This window comes from Pteropus alecto, unplaced genomic scaffold, assembly GCF_000325575.1.
Source record: "Pteropus alecto unplaced genomic scaffold, ASM32557v1 scaffold81, whole genome shotgun sequence".
Lineage (NCBI taxonomy): Eukaryota > Metazoa > Chordata > Mammalia > Chiroptera > Pteropodidae > Pteropus > Pteropus alecto.
The window spans coordinates 10705160-10725343 of NW_006433378.1; the positions used below are offsets into that span (position 1 = coordinate 10705160).

The following is a 20184-nucleotide window of genomic DNA, read 5'->3' on the forward strand; positions in this document are numbered from 1 at the left end:
AATAAATCCTGAAGAATAGGATTTGGGTATAAGGCAAGGTTTCTGTAGGGTGTAACCACTCAACGTTCTGAACTATAATCCAAAGAAAGATGAATCAGGCAAGGATTATTTCTACCATGTAGTTTTCCATCAACTGTTCTAAAATTGTCTAAAAGTCTAGGCTTAAGAAGCAGGTTATAATAAATATTGATTATTCATCTTCCCATAAGTACCATTATAAATAACCCTATTAAGCTTATATCAATGTTTATATTACTGACCACCAAAAGTTCAATTCCCAAAGGTCATCCACCTTCATCATCTGAACACTTACACCTAATGTCTCTCTATATCTCCCCACTAATCTGACCCAATATTTCATCCCTCCCAAATGCTTCAAACACTTCCATTAAGTTCCTGAGAAAACCCTTTCGGTCATCAGAAAAATTGCCTATATACTCAACATCTTCCCAAGCATTCGCTTCACTTTCTTTCTCTAACTGAAATTTTATTTCTGAGGTCACTGCTTTCCATGAAGATTTCTCAAGCAGAGAATGCTTTTCCACCGGTAACCTACAAATAAGACCACCTTGAGGTGATGTCCTCCTTGCTTCCCATTGCTGGTTCCCTCAATCGACCCCATTTCTTTGAAGTATACGACATCAGGCTACACCAACTTCAATTCCTCTTTTTGTAGATATTTTCTAAATTCCCAATCACACCCCCTCACTCATTGAAGATTTTAGCAATTAGTTCATGGTCTTCCTTTCCAAAACTACTTTTGCTATAATTCTCTGAAATATCAAATTCCATATATAAAATTAATTTAACATCTAGGCTGCTTAGTTTCTTAACTTCCCTTTGAATAACATTTTTTCTAAAACCCATCTCAGCCACATAATAATTTTGTGGCCATAGCCTAAAGGTTGACATTAACTGTAACAATATTTGCAATTTCAGCCACTACTCTCTGATCACATATTTTTATCATTCTGGGTCTCTTACTCTGATACACCATCCCAACAATTTTTTGAGCTCGTTAGAACTGCAAATCCATCAGTCATCCTATCACTTTTTCATTGTGCACCAATCATCTCATGTCATTACTGACCTCTTTACCTAATTTAAGTCAATGGTCAATCACATACTTTCCAACATCCACCCTCAACTCCCTTACACATATCTTTCTCCATTACACTAGTTGGCAAAATACCAACGAAGGTTATATACAACTTTCTGTTATAATACACTTGCACTCAGAAGAAGAGAAAAACACACAACTGCACTGATTGGTCTCTCTTTTAATTTATATTTAACTTGTCTAAGGTAGTTCTTTACAGCTTAAAAAACATGTTGCTCTTACTTCTTAGATGATTCTTTTAAACTCTTGGCTCTTTGTTCAGATTTTGAACACCTGCTTTTATTTCAGTGGATAACTTCAATTCTTAGGAGAAAGCAACCAGGAGAAAACTTTTTCATTTCTCTATCACCAGATCTAGCAAACTCCCTGTACCTGTGCACATATTTGTCTCTGTAGTACATGAACTGCCCAGCTCCTACCTGAGCTCAATCCCTCCACTTGTGAACCTGACTTCACTCCCTCTTCTCCATGGGGACTGTGATCTTAATCATTATTTATCTTTCCTGTCACATTGCAGTGATGAGCATTAGAACCAGTCAGGACAGCAGGTTGGATTAAATTCTTAGCTTTGCTGCTTATTAGCTGGGCATCTTTCATGAAGTTACTTCTTACTCCCTAAGTTCTTTAAATAAAGGCAATAATTTTACCTATCTTCCTGTAGGACTGTTGAAATTTTAAAATAGTTTAATTCTTAGAAAGCTCTTACAGCAGTGTCTGACATCTAGTAGGCACCTGACAAAAGTCAGCTATCCATCTTTAAAAACAAAAGCAAACAAGGAAACTTTCTTGGTGCAACATACCCTGCCAGCTACCCAAATTGTTTGCTTCCCTTAATACTAACATATTTAGAAAATTGTATTTATTCTTACTTTCTGTACTCCCTTACCTCTTTTTTTTAATCTTTTACCCACTGAAATCAGGTTTTTATCCTCACCATCCTTCTGAAGTCAGAGAACAGTGCCTAACACCTAGTAGATGATGATGACAAATAAATATTTGCTAATAGTTAAATTCTGATGTCAAGAAGACTAATGAATAAAAAAGTGCTAGCTTTTGATCCACTGAAATATGACTGTGGATTTCCTCATGCGAACAAATTTGTCTGGAGATCTTACAATATTGGTGGTTTAGATGATCAACTCGATTTTTAAAGACAGGGGTCAAGACTATCGCATATCAGCATTCTTATTGTCTCATTCATTGTTTATTTCTTTGTATATGCTCAGTAAATTCTGATCATTGAAAGAAAGAGTAAAAGCCCAAATTAATTGATTGGTCTTAGGTTTAAACCAATGATTAGAAATGACTCTACATTTTATGCCTCTATTGTTAGTGTCTGAGGAAATGGTAGCCCACAAAAAAAGACCATATATGATCGGTAAGCATCCTTGGCACAAAGAGTAGGATGGAAGTTAGTGGGATTTGGCATAAAGGAAAAGAAGCCTTCTTTTCTCCATCTGAGTTTAAGGTAAATGAGAGAGTACAGAAGGTGAGAAAATGGAACTCTAATGTCATCTTTACTAAACCAAGTTGTTTATATGAATAACAACAAAGGGTTTCCAAATACTGAAACCCGGAACTATCCAGACTTTTCTTTCACACTCAGAGTCAATAAATATAGACTTTTATATTGGGGCTCTGCATTGTCAAAAGTTAGGAAAAGAAGCTTATCGCATGCTTTCTGTAGGAAACTGTCTCTATGACTAATTTTTACTAAAAGATTTCCTCTTCTAAGAAGTGAGCAAAAGAATGGAAAAAGACTATGATTTTTATGCTAATAAACGTCACTCTACATGGAAACACAAAGAAAGGAATATGAAGTTTTCCCTCAGAATAAGCGCCAAATTGTGGAAGACAGAATAATATTCCTGGCTTACAGAATTTAGAGGTAAAAATAGAGGTTCAAGTAACTTTCCTGCAGTGAACAGACTAATATTCAAAAAAGTTTTAATATCAGTGAGAGGAAAGGAAATCAGATCACCTCTGGAATTACTGATGACTTTGTCACCTTGGCATTGCCTTTTGAAAGATTCTATGTACCAACTACATATTGTCACAATAATACTGCAGTGGTAATACCACAAAACAACCACAAAACTGCAATGACAACTAATAAGAATTATTCGTTGTGCATGAATCTATAATCAAGTAAGTGTCAACTAAGGCTCTCTGCTAACTTTGGCTGTGCTTGCTCAGATATCTGGAGCTCAGCTGGCCGTTGACTGATGAAGACTGGCTTCTGCTAGGATGACTAGGACATTTGTCACATGCCACTAAAGCCCAATCGGCTGACCTGGACTAACTTTTGGCAATGGTGGAGACATAAGAAAAAAAATGAAATGTGCAAGACCTCAATGTCTAACTTCAAAACAAACACAGCTTTATTTCTTTTTTTTTGTAATTTAAGTATAGTTGGCATACAATTTTATATTGATTGTATTAGTTTCAGGTGTACAATATAGTGATTCAGCATTTTTATACCTTACAGTGTGATCACCCAACTAGTTCTAGTAATTATCTGTCACCAGATAAACTTATCACAATATTATTGACTATATTCCCCTCCCCTTTTTCACCTATCCCTCCTCCCCCTCCCTTCTGGTAACCATCCCTTTTGTGTCCATTACTATGAGTCCGTGTTTGTTTTGTTCTGTTTTCAGATTCCACATATAAGTGCAATCATGGTATTTGTCTTTCTCTGCCCTATTTCACTTAGCATAGTACCCTCTAGATCCATCCATGTTATCATAAGAGGCACGATTTCATTATTTTTTATTGCCGTGTAATATTCTATTATATATTCTATATTATTTATGTGTGTGTGTGTGTTTGTGTATGTGTGTGTATCACATCTTTATCCTTTTATCTATCGATGGACACTTGTTTCCATATCTTAACTATTGTAAACAGTGCTGCAATGAACATATGGGTGCATATATCTTTTTAAATTAGTGTTTTTGCTATCTTTGATAAATACTCAGAAGTTGAATTGTTAGGTCATATTTAAATCTAATTTTAGTTTTTCGAGGAATCTTCATACTGTTTTCCATAGGGGCTGCACCAGTTTGAAGTCCCACCAACAGTGTACAAGTGTTCCCTTCTCTTTACATCCTCATCAACACATGTTATTTCGGAATCATTCTATGGACCGGAGGAAGGCACATGGCCAGATTCAGAATAAAAAGATGAGGAAATACGTTCCTCCCTTTTTCAGAAAGGACAGCAAGATTACACAGTAAAGGGCATGGATACAGCAAGGAGGGAAGAATTGGGGCCATTAATGCAGTTTGCCAGAATGTAGGTTTGAGGCAGTAACTAAATTTCTAAAATCCAATTAATGCCTGAAGCAAGATGCACAAATAGTGAAACTATAGCTAACTTCTCCTTACTCCTAACATTTACAATGTATCCAGTATACTATCAATATCAACATATGCAATATACTATCATCAGTATTTCCTAGATAATTGCCATATGAACATAACATCAGATACATCGTTTAGGAACAAACTTCTTTTAATTATAAAGAATTTGTCACCTCATAGCCATTCACTGTAAGATGTGGAAATACCTCTTAGAAAAATGGGAACTCGAAATTCTCAATGATTCTTAATGGGGAGGTAATCATATTCAAGGTGAGCTTTTGCAGAATATAAACCAAACCTAGTAAGTCAGGAAACTACCTACAGGTCTGAAAGAGAAGGTCACAATTGAGGCACAGGATAAAGAGGAGTAAGAAACACTGTATGGTCCAGTTGATGGTTGATGGTGACAGTTCAGTAGCTCAGCTGCAGAATAGGTGAGTATGGCCCAAAGAGTTCAGATTCACATATGTGAAGCCAAGAACTAGATTATTGATGCTGAAGAGAAACCGAAGAACCTTAAACAGCCAGCATTAGTATCTCTGGTACCCTCAGACCTCAGCTCACATATTATTAATTCCTTCACCTTCCTGGTGACTTGATTCCCAAAGAGTTCCAACACAAAATCTGCTAGGTTTTACTTAATGATACAGGAAAAAAAAAAGTGCTTGCTAAGAAAATATTAACATGAGAAAATTCTATTGCGTGCTAAAAACAAGAGTGCACTCACCGTGGATGAGACAAAAGTATTGAAAAAGATGTGAAGAATTAATAAAAAGAGAGAAAGAAAGAAAGAAAGAAAGAAAGAAAGGAAGGAAGGAAGGAAGGAAGGAAGGAAGGAAGGAAGGGAGGGAGGGAAGGAAGGAAGGAGGGAGGGAGGGAGGAAAGAAGGAAGGAAAGAAGGGAGGGAGGGAGGAAGGAAAGATTAAAAAGAGAAAAAAGCAAATAATGTGAGAAGAATTAAATTAAACGGGGGCACTAACTGTTTTCTTCACACAAGTATAAACAATTAAGATCATTCATTGCCCTTGTATTGCTTGAATTTTTCTTATTGACTATGAAAAGAGGAAAAAATGATGGCAAAGGTTTAGGAAAGTGGGTATCAGGGGAACTTAGACCCCTATTTGGCCTAAGACTGGTTTTGAACTTGAGAACACATTTTACAAAACCAATACATATTATATACACCCTTTGGGTCAATAATTTTGTTTCATTCCATTGAATGTGTTTTATATGAACAAATGTACAAAGCAAGTGTATGATGAGAATGTATTATACCCATGAACATATAATATGGGTATGCAGTACAGTGATGTTTATAGTATCAGTGAGTTAAATTATAACTTGCTTACTTTGCCCAAAGGAAATCCAGCTAAAGTTATCAAAAGGCATGGCCAGGCCATTTAAATAGGCAAGTAAGAACAGACAAAAAACAGTAGGTCTTTCATTATGCCAACAATATTTACTCTAAAACCTATCTAAATAATTTAACTGCTACCTATGTCGTAAGTAGAGTAAAGCTAGATATATAATACGTTTTAAGCCAGAGAATGTAATTGAAATTCTTTAGTGATATCTGTCTAGTCTGTTTCATCCAATCGCTTTCATCTTAGAAGAAAATTACATGGGTCAAAAGTCATTGGTTTAAGTCCCTAGATATATTAAGAGACAGAGAATGTTAAACTCAAAGGCCGTTATCAAGTTTCTGATAAAGATTTTGTCATAGGAATTCTAATTTTGTGATTAGAATTTTTAATAAATATCATTGAGATTTAGGCTCTCGTCCCTAAACTTAGATTACTGATATAGTAGGAATATGTTACAACCAAGTGACTGGTGATTCGCCTGAATTCTTTCTCTATAGCGTTACTTTGGCTTTAGTCAATTGTGAGAAGTCATTCTTGTATGTTGCTTCCCAAGAATATCAATGTACTTTCTCTTTCATATTTTTCTTGAAAATGCAACCCGTTAAAAGAAACAAGTGCCAACCTTTAATTTAAATTTGCTTCACCTAGGAGATTGTTATGGGTTTACATTTCAATTTAGTAAGCTATGTCCTTCCAGTTAGCATTGATACTATTTGCAAATTTATAAATCCTGGATTTATAAAATACAAGTAGAAGTTGACAGAATCTTAAACAGAATCAATTTCCTCTTTAACAGATGTGTAGATCAATTGTAATGATAGATGTACACTGAGATTATTTAATCAGAATTCATTTTGCTGTTTGGGCAATTCTTGAGAATTTATATGCAAATTTGCCATTTTGTAGATTTTTTAAAACTAAAATTGCATACCAGGTTGATTTGGATGAGGATAAAAGGAAAGCAGAACTTTCTAAGTAGAGGAATGTGTATTTATAATGAAAAACGGGCATGCTAATATGTGATGGGTTGTCCCAGGAAATATCCCATTTTTGTAGTACTCCCAAGCCAATATAGCTGTATGATTCTGTGGAAGATGAGACATATTGTTTTTATTATATTTATTCATTCCACAGATGACATGTGACAGATGTTGTATTAATCACTAAAATTAAGTTAAGTCTTTTTACTCCTAATGTCCTTCACAGAACTCTATCAATGGAGGGTGTCTAAAATGTTCGTTGTTGTATTGTTTCCTGTGAAGTTTGGTTGCTCTACTCTTGATATTACTATATAATTACATAAAATTAAATTTTTGGAAAATTTTTACTAAAAATCACATGAGGTATTATAAAACCAAATAGAAATTCTCTCATGACTTGAGGCTATTGTGGAATGTTGGAGTCACTGTACTTCTTCATTGGAGTAAATTATTGAGAAGGGGCTGAACTGCTGGAACTAATAGCTTGAGGTTTTTTTCTCTACGATTGCCTGAATTAACATTTTAAATTCAGGCCCGTTTATTTCTGTAAGACTGCATCTATTTGGGTAGTCCTATGGTGAGATTTGATTAAGTGCTAGAAAATTTATCCTGCTTCCAAATATTTTCATCACAGCACTTAACATGACCACCGTTAAAACTTCCATCTTTGAAGTTAAAAACTTCACTCCAAAATTTTGTTTTTGAAATAAAAGTAGCTCAGAAAAGTTTATTTATTTTTAATTAGCCCATTATACAATTATAACTTGTCAAGTAGATAAAGAATAGAATACAGATCAAGCAAAAATTTTTAAATAACCATCTTTATGGAAGGACAATTTGCATAAGATTATTTCACTCAGTTTATAGTTTGATGAGATTTGAAAAATGCATTATTGTGTAATCAAGATAGAGAACCATTCCCTCACCTTTAAAAATGTTCTCTTTATATCTGATTCTTTATGTGTGAGCCATTTCTCTGACTTTTTATTTTTAATCATTGGCTTTCAGCAATTTGATTATAATGTGTCATGGTGTGGTTTTGTTTTTAAATATTCAGCTTAAGTGATCTTTTAGAATGTGACAATTTTGTCTACAACCATGCCATCCTGAACATGCCCAATCTTGTCTGATCTCGGAAGCTAAGTAGGGTCGGGCCTGGTTAGTACTTGGGTGGAGACCACTTAGGAATACCAGGTGCTGTAGGCATTTAAAAAATAAATAAGTAAAAATAAAAAATAGAATGCGACAATTTTTAAAATTTGAAATATTTTAACCATTCTTTCTTCAAATATCTCCCAGGATCCAATTTCATTTATATTTATATATATATATATTATTTCACAAGTCCCTGATAAACCAAACTTTGTTTTCATTTTTTTCTCTCTTTGGGCTTTATTTAGTGTCCATTTGTATGCCTTCAAGTCCATTAATGTTTTCTTCTGTAATTTCTAATCTGCAATAAATTGTATCCAATGATTTTTTTCACTCAGGTATTATAATTTTAATCTCTATAACTTCTAAAGGTTTTATTTTTATGTGTTCCATTTCTTATTAGGTGTTCTTAACATCCTTAAATCTATTTATGAGGTTTATATTAGACACTTAGGGCATTTTTTTCCTCCTGATTTTTTCATTATTTCTGTGATATCTGGGTCTGATTCTATTGATTTTTTTTTTAACTGTCTGTGAATCATACGGTCCTGCACTTTTGCGTGCTGGTTATTTTTTATCAGATGCAAGAAATTCTAAATTGTGTGGTTTTTGAATGGTGATATTTTTCTTTAAATAGTTTTGAACTTTTTTTCTGGCATGCATTTATCTAGAATAAGTTCGATGCTTTCAAATGTATGTGTTTTCATTTTGTTTCTTTAAGTTTTATAGCAACCTTTACTCTAGGGCTACTGTATAGATATGGTTCTTCTGAGCACTCTACCCAATGCTGCATGTACCAGAAAGTTTATCTGCTGGCTGATGGGAAACACAAATTCTTCCCAGACGTAGGTGAGCTCCAGAGAATTCTCAAGCTATTATGTTTTAGTTGATGTTTTCTTAGTTGGTATTTCATAAAATTTTACTTCTAGATTTCTATTCAATTAAAGGCTGAGTCACTTTTGTGAACTCCTAAAACTCAGTGTCTGTGTATAACCCCTTTTTTTGGATATTCTGCCTTGCAAAATTTAGCCAACTTCTCTAGGTCTAACTTCTGTCTTCAACTCAGCAAAGCCCCATTTGAATTTTTTCTTGATGCACTGTGATCTGCAGACTGCTCCCACCCAGTATAAATTGGAGAAAACTTAGGATCGCCTCACTTATTTTCCTAATCTCAGAGATCATAGTTGTACACCATTGTCCAATGTATCAAATAGGTTTAATATTTTGTTCAATTTTACAAACATTTTTGGCAGAAAGATTATTCCCATAGCAATTAATCTTTCATGAATAGTAGTAGAATTTCAAGTGAGTTTTAATGTAAGTGAAGAATAAGTCCTGTGAAGAAGGAAACATGGTCCTCAGGAATTAATCTGAACAGAGAACCGAAGTAGAGAATTATGGGAAATCATAATATAACGATAAAACGCATTTATGGATGAACGATGCAAAGACGAATTTTACTCACTGCCCAATTTTTCGTGTAAGAATATTCTATTTAATTATGTGCATCTCCATGGAAAATTCTATGAAGCATTCTATGCAAAGTTCTGTATGTAACCATTACCCCAAAATTCTTCTTTCCAACTTCTGAACTGTTGCAGGATACGGAGTCTGGGATTGGCCTTCAGAAAACCTAAGATTGGGTTCTTATTTTTCCTCCTCCATCCCTTTCTTTCTGCTCTTTTTTGATCTGTTTTACTCAGTTTGGTGCCTCATCTGTCAATATTGTGTCTGGCTCTTTGCATTCAAGATGTACAATAGCCTGCCAAGGTTATTACTATTGTGGACCTTAAACAAATAGACGGCCAGATATTTCTCCAACAAAATGAGTTTATTCAGGAAAAACAAACAAAAAATGCAATTAGGGGCAGGTTTAATTAGGAATCATGCACAAGTCCAGAGAAACAAAAATAGGAACGCTCTTTCCTGGACTCGGGAGGAGCTATTGTAAACAAAGAGTCCATTGAAGGAAACTGAAAGTTCAAAGTATAGTGACTTTTTATTGGCTGAGTTTTGGCAGACTCCCATTGGCTAAGCTATCACTGGGCAAGGAGGAGTCTTTTCTTCCTCCTATTCAGGTAGTAACTTAGTATCACTATCTGAGATGCAAGGTTTCTCTCTTCCTGTTGGGTTCAGTAATATGCCGTTGAGTGACATGTGACTGAGACTTGTATCTTCTAGTCTTCTCATTCCATTTTAAATGAGGTTTCAGTTTATTAATTTTCACACTACTAAGCTTCCTAGTGCCAAACTTAAACTTATTTATTCTTTAAGACTCTACATTATATCACATTTTGTGAAGGGCTCTCCTACACATATTTGAAAAAGCAACCTCCGAGATAGATATTATTTTCAGAGCTTCATATACCACCTATAAATAGCGAATTCCCAAAGAAGTATGTTTATCCAAGGTCTCTCTCCTAGATGTCAAATCTGTACATCCAACTATTTTTGGAACACTTCTATTTAGACAAATTCAATATATTCTAAAGTGCATTTATCAACTCTGACCAAACATATTGTTGAAGGCAATTGCCTTTGAGGACTAAGACTAGAAAGTAAGGACAGGAAGGGCAGGAGATTGCTATATTTTATTGTAAACAATTTAATATTTTTTTTAATGCACACATTGACTAGGTTTATAAAACTTTAAAAACATTAAAAATAAGCCATGAAAAAAGAAAATCTCATCTCCTATCTTGAGGAGAAGCACATCTCAAATGGAATTAGCATCCTAGCCCTATGAATATTGAACTCTGTGAAATGTTGAACCCCAGCCATGACAGCACAAAGGGAGGAGATATTTTCTCCTTCATTTCATGTCTACTCATTCCCTTCCACAACGATGTAGTGTAAAATAAACCCCATCTGTTTTTTGTGTTGTTTTTTTTTTTAATTTAAATGTATATTCTAAACTAACTTCTATGGCAAGGAGACAAATCTTACCATCTTTTATGTAGTCTATTTAGTAATGGACTTTGATAAAAAGAAAATTTTCTAAATACTAAGTAATAAATCATATGACATGATGGGCACTGATGAAAATAATTCCTCATGTATGATGAGGCTGATTATTTTCTCTCCTTTGGTTTATATAATTTAATTTAAAACATCCCTTCAAGGTGTATGAAATTATACTTTTAATTTTTTTAATCCTGTTGAGCATATTCAATTAAGGCTGTCAACAGAGCAGAGTTGATTCTGTTCCTGCTATTTGGAAATCTGCTTTTACAGACTTTGAAGAAATTATGCTCTGGTTTAAGAGGAAGATTTGTATTATAAACTACACAGAAACACAGAGAAAGGTTGAAGATTAAGTTGAAGAAGTTAAACGTTCATTCTGAATTTACTTGCTTTCAAAGACCCATGTTAAGTAAGTGTATTTTAAAGCATATGTGGTAATCAATTCTGTTTAATCTAGATGAGACCAAACTTCGACTATCTGTATTATGACTTCATTTTGAAATATTTCTGGTGTTATATTGCTTCAAGTAGCCTAAGGAGATTAGATTGTTCATCTTGAACCATTTTCTCCCTGTTTCTATGTATAGAGCAAGCAGTACATCTTAGTGGTCAGACCTTGACTTGATTTAGTGATATAGTACCTTCTCCTTTTTACTAGCTTTTTTATAAGCTCACATACTTGTGGTTACCATATTTCTGTTCCTGAGACTTTTTTTCCACATAATGAATACTTTTTGAACTAGTTATATTTTCTTACAGTTCATTCTTACCAGCACATATTTTTTTACCTTTATTCTTCTGAAGCCAATGCAAGCAAATCAGTGTAAATGAACCCAAACACTTACCATTTTCCTTTAAAAGAATCTGGCCAATTGTGACGAAAGTTTTATGCTGATATATTTAGTTTCCATTGGTACATTTCTATTTAAACTGTAGATTATAAACAAAGCCAGACTCATGTTTGATATTTCTCTATAATACTTGGGAATCGAGACCAGTTATTTTATTTCAGCCTATAAATAGTGACAGTAGGAGTTTATTTTCAGGATTCTAAAGATTAGAAGTATCCAAATATTGGGTTTTAATAAATATTTTAAAAATTGTTATCTATTAAAAATAACAAAAGCATTATAATAATTGAAAAATTAATTATAAAAGTGCAGAACTGAAACATTTGTTATAGGGAACCAGAAAGATAGATGAGGAACAAAACAGGTATGGAGAGGGGTGGGAACACGACTTTTTTTAAATGTCATTTTGATTTGTAAACTATATGATGTATTAACTATTTGAAATAAACTGAAACTCTTACGGTAGTGGCATTCTTCATTATCAAAAGGGCTATAAATGAATGGTAAGTATTCACTCAGTGGCCCAATCTGTGTGACCCAGACAGGGTGTTGTCTATTTTAATGACAATTGAGAGTGTTGTAAAAATTGCATAGATTTCATGAAACCAAGATAATTTACTGCAGAACAGGAGATCCTCCAGATGTACAGGCTGAAGGAAATATTTGCAAAGGAAAGACATAATAAGAGGAATCAGATGACACTGATGGATGTTTTCAAAAGAGCTGTCACATCATCCTTTCCTTTGGTTTCTGCAGATGCTGTTAGAACTAATCCTGATGATGAGTGATTTTACTTGAGCGCTATCTGCAGATCAACAAGTATTCTCTGGTAAATAAAATTTCTTTCTGTCTGTTTTTTTTTCTCTCTCTCTCTCTCTCTCTCTGTTTTTTAATTGAGCACAATGCCTTTTGCCATTTTGAAGGAAAAAAAAGTAAGGATTGCAAATTTGGCTTAACAGTGAAAGACTCAATGCAATTATTTTTGCTTCTACTTTATTAAATATTTAAGATTTACTTTTGCTTCATTTTTAGTAAAAGCCTGATATTTTACTATATGTAAAAAGTAGACATTTAATATATACTTCAGTTGACTTCCCTGATATATTTAAGGATAATAAAATGTTGTTTAGAACCAATATTATCCATAAACTTTTGGATACTTATCCACATATCTGTATTATGTAAATATGTTAAGTACCACAGTATCTTCTTTATCCTTCATTATTGTGCTCTTCAGAATTTAAGCTAAAAATAATAGAAATATTAAACTAGATCTGGGCCAGTCATAGACATCCATATAAAGTAATATTTTAATGCACTATAGCATCTTGCCTGAATATACTACATTCTAATTCAGATTCATAAAGAACATTAAAGGATATAAAGTTGGAAACACTCATTTTCCAGGCAAAAAAATTCAGATCGATAAAAATCTAGTGATTTTCTTAACATCACAGAACTGACTAGTAGATTGAGCTCCAGAATGATGTTTTCTATCTTTTTAGCCCAGCGTTCTTTCTTCTGATTTACAAAGTCAACTTGTTTTAAGGAAGATTCTTAATTATGATTTACATTTGAATATATTCAGTTGATCTTCAGGCATACTCATGAGTTTTGACATTGAGTTTATTTAGAAAAAAAACTTAAGCCATAAGAATGTTGATTATAATTAGATATAGGGAGGGGTCCTGGACATTCCAACTTTTGAATCAAAGGATATGGAAATGTGAAGGGGAAAATAACAGTGAGGGCTCTCTGAAAGTATTTCTAGAGCAAAAGAAAATAAACAAAAATAGTCAAGAAAGAAGATGACTTGGAATACAAAGAAAAATGGTAAGCAAAGAAACAAGTACAACTTACGTTTAGTACCAACTAACTAAACGTAGATGTATGACACTAAACTGATACTAAAAAGCCAGATCTAGACATGGGTGTTGGCAAGGGTAAAGTGAAAAGGAGTCAAATGAAAGCATGATAAAATTCTGGCCTTATTTGAGAAGAGGTTGTAGTAAGTGATGAAGTTTAGATTTTGATACAAAACTGTACTGTAATCAAAAGGGAAATAAGAATAAAATAAGATATAAAATTTCCAAATCATCAGATGAAAGCAAAAACACAAGGAAGACAAATACAATAAAAATATTGAAAATAAAAGAATAGGAAGCAATAAAGCAAATGTTTATCAAATCGCTATAGGCTGAACAATATTAATCTGAGATACAATAATATGCAAAGTTCAAAGATCCTAATGGAAGAGAATTTTTTGTGATAAAAAAGTTACACTGATGAAAATAGAAAGTAAAAAGTCAACAATCATTAATTAAAGACTTCAACATGATTTTTCCCAAATCAACAGAACAATTTCCCCAACCATTTTCATATCATACAGCAGCTTTATGTAAGATAGATAGATTTAATTTTATTTATATATTTATTTATATTTATTTGTATAAATCACTTAAATATTTTAGAACTAATATTTTAACGTGGTAGACAGGACCTAAATATAATACCTTAGATTGTCCTTGCCCTTCATTCATGTTTAAATTCATGTCATTTGGTGCTATACTAGAATAATGAACTATAAATTTGTTGAAGTGTTTGTTATTATTTCTGGCAATGAATTAGAAGAAGAGCATGAGTGGGCAAGGACAAACCCTACTTCAGAAGTTTTCCAATTATAATGAACAATTTTTCATTCTTTCTCAGAATGTACTTAGCATTCTCATGAATCTGTGGACTAACCAGATTCTTTGCAAAGAAGGTTTTTGAAATATGTAACAGCTATGACAGCCAAATAATTCTAAATGAGACGTTAGCAGTATTCTTCTAGCTCTAAAAATAGTAAGAAATTCTTCAATGTTTCAGTTCTAATTTTTCCTCACGCTAATTAGATGAGATTTTAATCTTAGAAACAACCCTACTATGTTTTATTTCTAATTTAATTGGCATATCTGATCTTTATTTGTGCTTTAATGACACAAAAGAATGGCAATTACAACAATTACAATGAATTCTCATGCTTGGGGCCCATGCCATAGGACCATTAGAGGTTCATCAGTTTATCAGTCATAGTACACTGTTGGTAATTAACTCCTCTTCAGCCACGTCTCACATGTATCTTGTTCTGCATCAGGAAAAACTCAGACTCAAGAAAAACTTCCACAAAAACAAATGTCATTCACGTTGTAAAACTAACTTGACAGGAATACACATTTTTATCCTGAGGAAATAGCTCTCCACAATATAGATGACTGTTATGATAAAGTGTCCATAATCATGAGTCACACCTTGCACTAATAAATGCACTGTTAGATTTAGAAATATTAACAAATTGGTAGATATAATCTCTCTAAAATATTTATACCTTTATGACTTTACTGTCAAATTTTTGAATAAATAATCCATTTATATGTAATTTCTCTTACAGTATAAACTTCCTAATTAATACACTAAACTTATCCCAATGCAGTTAAATAAAAGAATAATTCTCAATCAAAAATCTAAAAGTATATATCTCTATTGGTTTTGAAAAAGTCAAATATACAACTGGGGGAATTTTGTAACAATAATTCTTTTTTAAAAAAATAGATTGCTCAGTTATAAAACTGTTCTTTTTAAAAGGAGGCTTATACACACACATATATACATGCAATACATTTAGTTTCAAACACCCCCATGCAATAAAACCTGCTTTGATACTAAAATTATTAATAATTACTAAGTTTCTAAAGAACCTTATAATTTTTAAATTGTAAGTCTGAATGTTGTAGAGTAAAGCAGGCTTGCAGATGGGTGGAGAGAGAACAATACACAAAGCCAAAAGAAATGCCTGGAATGTGATTGGTTTTTGGACTTTGTGCAAACACATAGTGTGATGACTACAGAGGAGGCTGCAGAAAGAGAGAGTATAACAACAAATTTTGCTGTTTTAAGTTTTAAAAAGCAATTTTATAACAATGTGAAATAAATGTGAATTTAGTTTACAGTTCGGTCAAGAATAGTTCACCTTAAATGCTCTCAGATATTTCTCTTGCCCTTATCACCTTAACTGGTCACTCTCCCAGAATGGGTTGTGTTTATAAGTCATAAAATGCTTCTTCATGACTTTAATGGCCTGTAAACTCATGTGAAATTTATATGTTTAAATCTTGTCCAAAATGAATCACATCTGTTTTTGTTTTTGTTTTTGTTTTGAAAATGTGGCCAATTAAAAACATTCAAGACAAGATGAGAACTAAAAATGCTTTAGCTAGCTTAATGATACAGAAGAAAAGGATATGAAAGGATATACAATTTTGACACTATGGACACTATCCCATTATATTTTCAATTTTAATATCAGCAAAAAATATTAAAACCAAAATTTGGATTACATGTCACCGAGCGGCAAAGCTGTTTCCAATCATGAAGCAAAGAGAAACTTTCTTTGTTTCTTAAGACAAAAATAAAATCCTTCGTTCTAACTATGAATGAGAAGTAATAAGCAAAGTTTTCAGAGACTTGATATTAAGAAAACTGTTATTAATTAAAAGCAAGCTTATTATACAAATGGAATCGTAGTAAATCAGGCCTAAGTCAAATAGCCTTGAAGAGCTAGAATACTTATATATTTTCCCTTTTTTCTGCTGCTTATTCTATATAATATTTTAGGACATGTTTGTTATTTCCTGATTCTTTCTTATTTATAGTGGATTATTGAATAGGAATGGAAGACTGAAAAAATATTGTAGCATTAGTTTTGGTAAGATTGTGTTAACAACTACCATTCAACATATATAAGGATCAAAAATGATACATATTTATTTCTCATATGCTTACTAGTTCAAGGAAGGGGCTACTTTTCAGCAGGCAGTTTTCTTCTTGTGGTAATTCAGGGACCCAAGTTCCTTTCATCTCATGACTCTGCCAATTCAGAGACAGAGTTCTTTATTTTATTTTGTTTTGTTTTGTTTTATTTTATATTTTATTTTTTTGCTTTTGTGCCAAGGACCCATCTGTCACTCTGGTCAAGCCTAACGATCCTTTTTAAAGGATGATATTTTTAAATACATGAAATATGTAGGATTGTAAAGGATAGCGATTGTGTTGACATAGATTTATCAAAATGTATATAAAATGGAATTTATGACTAAGTATATGTGATTTTTAATTGACATTAACTAAATCTAGCAGCAAAATTCTAATAACTACCATAATTCTGAAGTAGTGATAAAGGAAAACTATATTTTGAGATATCTGTAGCAGCAGAAATGTGATATGAAATACTGTGATTTCAGCTGGCAACCAAGTCATAAGTATTACTAATGCTATTGGGATTTTTTTATTGCCATCAAAAGTGAGAGAAATGCTAACTTTCAGTTGAAGCCTAGTTAAAAGATACAATTTTCTCCTTCCTAAGTTCATGAACCCCCTGAACTCTGTCCGCAAGCCTCTAGGGGCTAAAATTCTCTGCCCTTATCTGCTCTAAACTAGCAGGAGGAAAAGTGAGTGTGGAGGAGGTCTTCCTTCTTTTATAAATCGTGTCCCCCAAATGGCACACATGACTTTTCATCAGCCAGGATTCTGTCATTTAGCCACATCTAACTATAAAGGAGACAATGTGAGGGGAATATATACATTTTAGTTAATAGTAAACAAATAAGATTTATAAGATACTTGTAAAAATTACTTTCTCTGAATCATAGTTGCACTGGGATATTGTAATTCATTAACTGAGTCAACAGTTCATCGTGGGATTTACCATGGAACTGACACTGTCCTATGTGCTGGGGATACTATAATCAATAGCTGGATAAAGTCTTTCTGTTCATAGAAATTTTATTTTTATTGGGGTAGAGGAGGAAAAGAGAAATGCACAAACAAGGAACTAAATAGTAAGTCTTAATGGCATGACATCCCTAAGACACATCCGAGATCAACGAACATTTACATTTCTTGAGTCAGGTCTTTCTGTGTCTTTTTATTGGTCATGCTAAATATTCAGAAGATCATAACTATCAAAAAGGTGATCTTGGTCCTGAGAATGGAAAGAGCTGAATCTAAATAAGGCATTCAGCTTCTTAGATACAGGTCCATACTAGGGCAGTGGGAAGGGAAGCCACTGATTTTGTGGAAAATATTTTCTAGTAGTCCAGTCAATTTACAGACCTAAAAGAAGTCAAATTTCGATCCTGTTAAATCCCTAGCTCTTTACAATTGCCTTTTCCTTGCGTTTTCTACACTTTAATGTTTTGTCTTTTAGTTTCCATGCTCTTTTTGATTTATTGATAACCTTAATAAAATGTAGTGGCAAAGTGGGATGAAAATTACTATTTCAATAATGTAGAATATAGAGCAAGTATTATCTGGCTCTGGTATACTAAATTCTAGAAACAAGCTGGCTTTTTAACCTAATAACAATATATTAATGACTCATATTTATGATTTGTAGAGAAGGCTGACAAATGCCTGATAAGACCCAAACAAAACCTGATGGTAATGCTAAGGAGAAAAAGAATGATTGTCCTTGGAAATTTAAAACAAGAAAAATTCTAAGTGGAGTTAAAGTATGGGCTGGAATTTTGGAAACATAATATTTCTAGAGGTAGAGACCTAAGGCAATGCCACCCCAGAAAATACTGTGAACAAAGTAATAGAATAAAAGCATGTTCTAGAAATGAATGTCCTGGGTTGACTATAATACAGGATTCATGAAGGAGAAAAAAGGATCAAGTCTGGAAAATGTTATAAGGGTCAGATCATGGATGATCTCAAGGTTCCGCCAAGCTTTTGGTGCGTGTACACACACACACATACACCCCTGGTAACAAAATAACTGATGTTAGTATGAGGAATAGAGAGGAAGGAGAGAAACTGGTTATATTACTGTGAAATCCAGAGAAGAATGGATAAGTTCCTGAATAAAGGCATTGGCTACAGAGGGAAAATGAATGGATTAATTAGAGAAATAATTCAAATTTAAAACTAATAGGTAATAACAGTCCATTTGTTTTCAGGAATAAGTGAGATAGAGAAAATTGAGGGAGTGGTTACTAGTTGATTAACCTAGAGGATAGTGGTGCTATGTAAACCATGGTGGAAGACAGAGGCAGTGTGACAGACCGAGGGAAATAAGATAATAAGCTCAGATGAAGGAGACATTTCAGGTTTGCTGTGTAAGCAAGACATGCCTTTTACACTCAGAGAAACAGTTGAGGGTATAAGTCTGAAACTTAAGAGGGGCCAGGGTTTGAATCATAGGTCTCCTGGGAACTATTTGGGAAGTGTGAGTAATATCAGTTAAAAAAGGATTGTCAAATAGAACATCAATCAGTTTTAAATCACCTAGGAAAGCAGTTCCATTGAGCAATCATGACCTTCTCATACTAGCTGCATTTTTAAAAAAATTATTTAACTCAATAATAGATGAGAAAAAAAGAAACTTCAAAAGACTTGCTGGAGCAAGGATTTTATAAATGTGCCCTGCTTTATTTTCAGGGACGGGATTAAAATACAGTTTTATTTTCCCTCTTTTGTTCTTATTTTTCTTTTTAAATTACGACAAGTGCGTCATTGTCAATAGTTTCACTTAAATATTGAAGAACAATTTGAGAGCGCAATGAGTAAATGCCTCATGAAGCAAAATTGGGTCACATGTCCATTTCTAAACCAGTCGCTAGCAAAGGGAATGGGATTACACCTTGGACCAACATTCTTTTCTTTGAGAAAGAGCAGAATTCATCTCATCAAGATAACTAGCCCTGCATGTATTGGATGTGGGGTAGTGGTTACCTAAAAAAATTCAGGATTCTCTTGGAAAGAAAGGAAAAATGGACATTGAAAAGGCAAAAAGTAGTATCCATCATATCATGATTATTTGGTTAAATGAATAAGAACAACAAAAGTTTATTTCAACCTTTATTATTGTACATTATTCTAAAATGATTAGTTCTTATTTGAAATGAATAGAGTTTATAAATGATTTTGTCTCCGGGGTTATAACTTTAGATTATCATGAATCATCATTACAAAAAAAAAAGAAATTACACATGTAAAAAGTATAGAGAATTGAACTGAATAAGACGTCAGGAGATATATTGGAAAATATTTCAATTAATTTTTATGATATATTTATAATATTTTAAGAATATTATTCCACAAGGGAAGGATATTGTTTGTTTTGTTACTGGTGAATGTCCGATGCCTAAAACAATGCTTTACACACAGTAGGCTCTCAACAAATATCTGTAGAAAGAATAAATGAGAAAAATATTTATATCACATTAGTCATGACTTTTATTCCTCTGGAAAAAAAGAGAATGCTCTCTAAATATGTTATTTCTGATTATTAGGTATTTAATTTGCTCTGATTCTACTAATCCCTTTTGTAAAGTTCTTTCTAAATTT

General features: G+C 33.1%; 1 long non-coding RNA gene and 1 pseudogene across 10 annotated transcripts in view; both read left to right on the forward strand.

Annotated features, from left to right (window-relative positions):
• The window catches only part of LOC107195425, a 292038-nt gene that overhangs the window by 223062 nt on the left and 48792 nt on the right, over nt 1-20184 (forward strand). For 9 of the 10 annotated variants that reach the window (XR_003045232.1, XR_003045228.1, XR_003045225.1 and 6 more), the window contains one exon: nt 12553-12625. This is a non-coding gene — a long non-coding RNA (uncharacterized LOC107195425). Of the gene's footprint in view, nt 1-11215; nt 11355-12552; nt 12626-20184 lie in introns of all 10 variants that reach the window. The other variant, XR_003045226.1, reaches the window with a different exon arrangement.
• On the forward strand, nt 7918-8035 carry LOC112476866 (annotated as a pseudogene).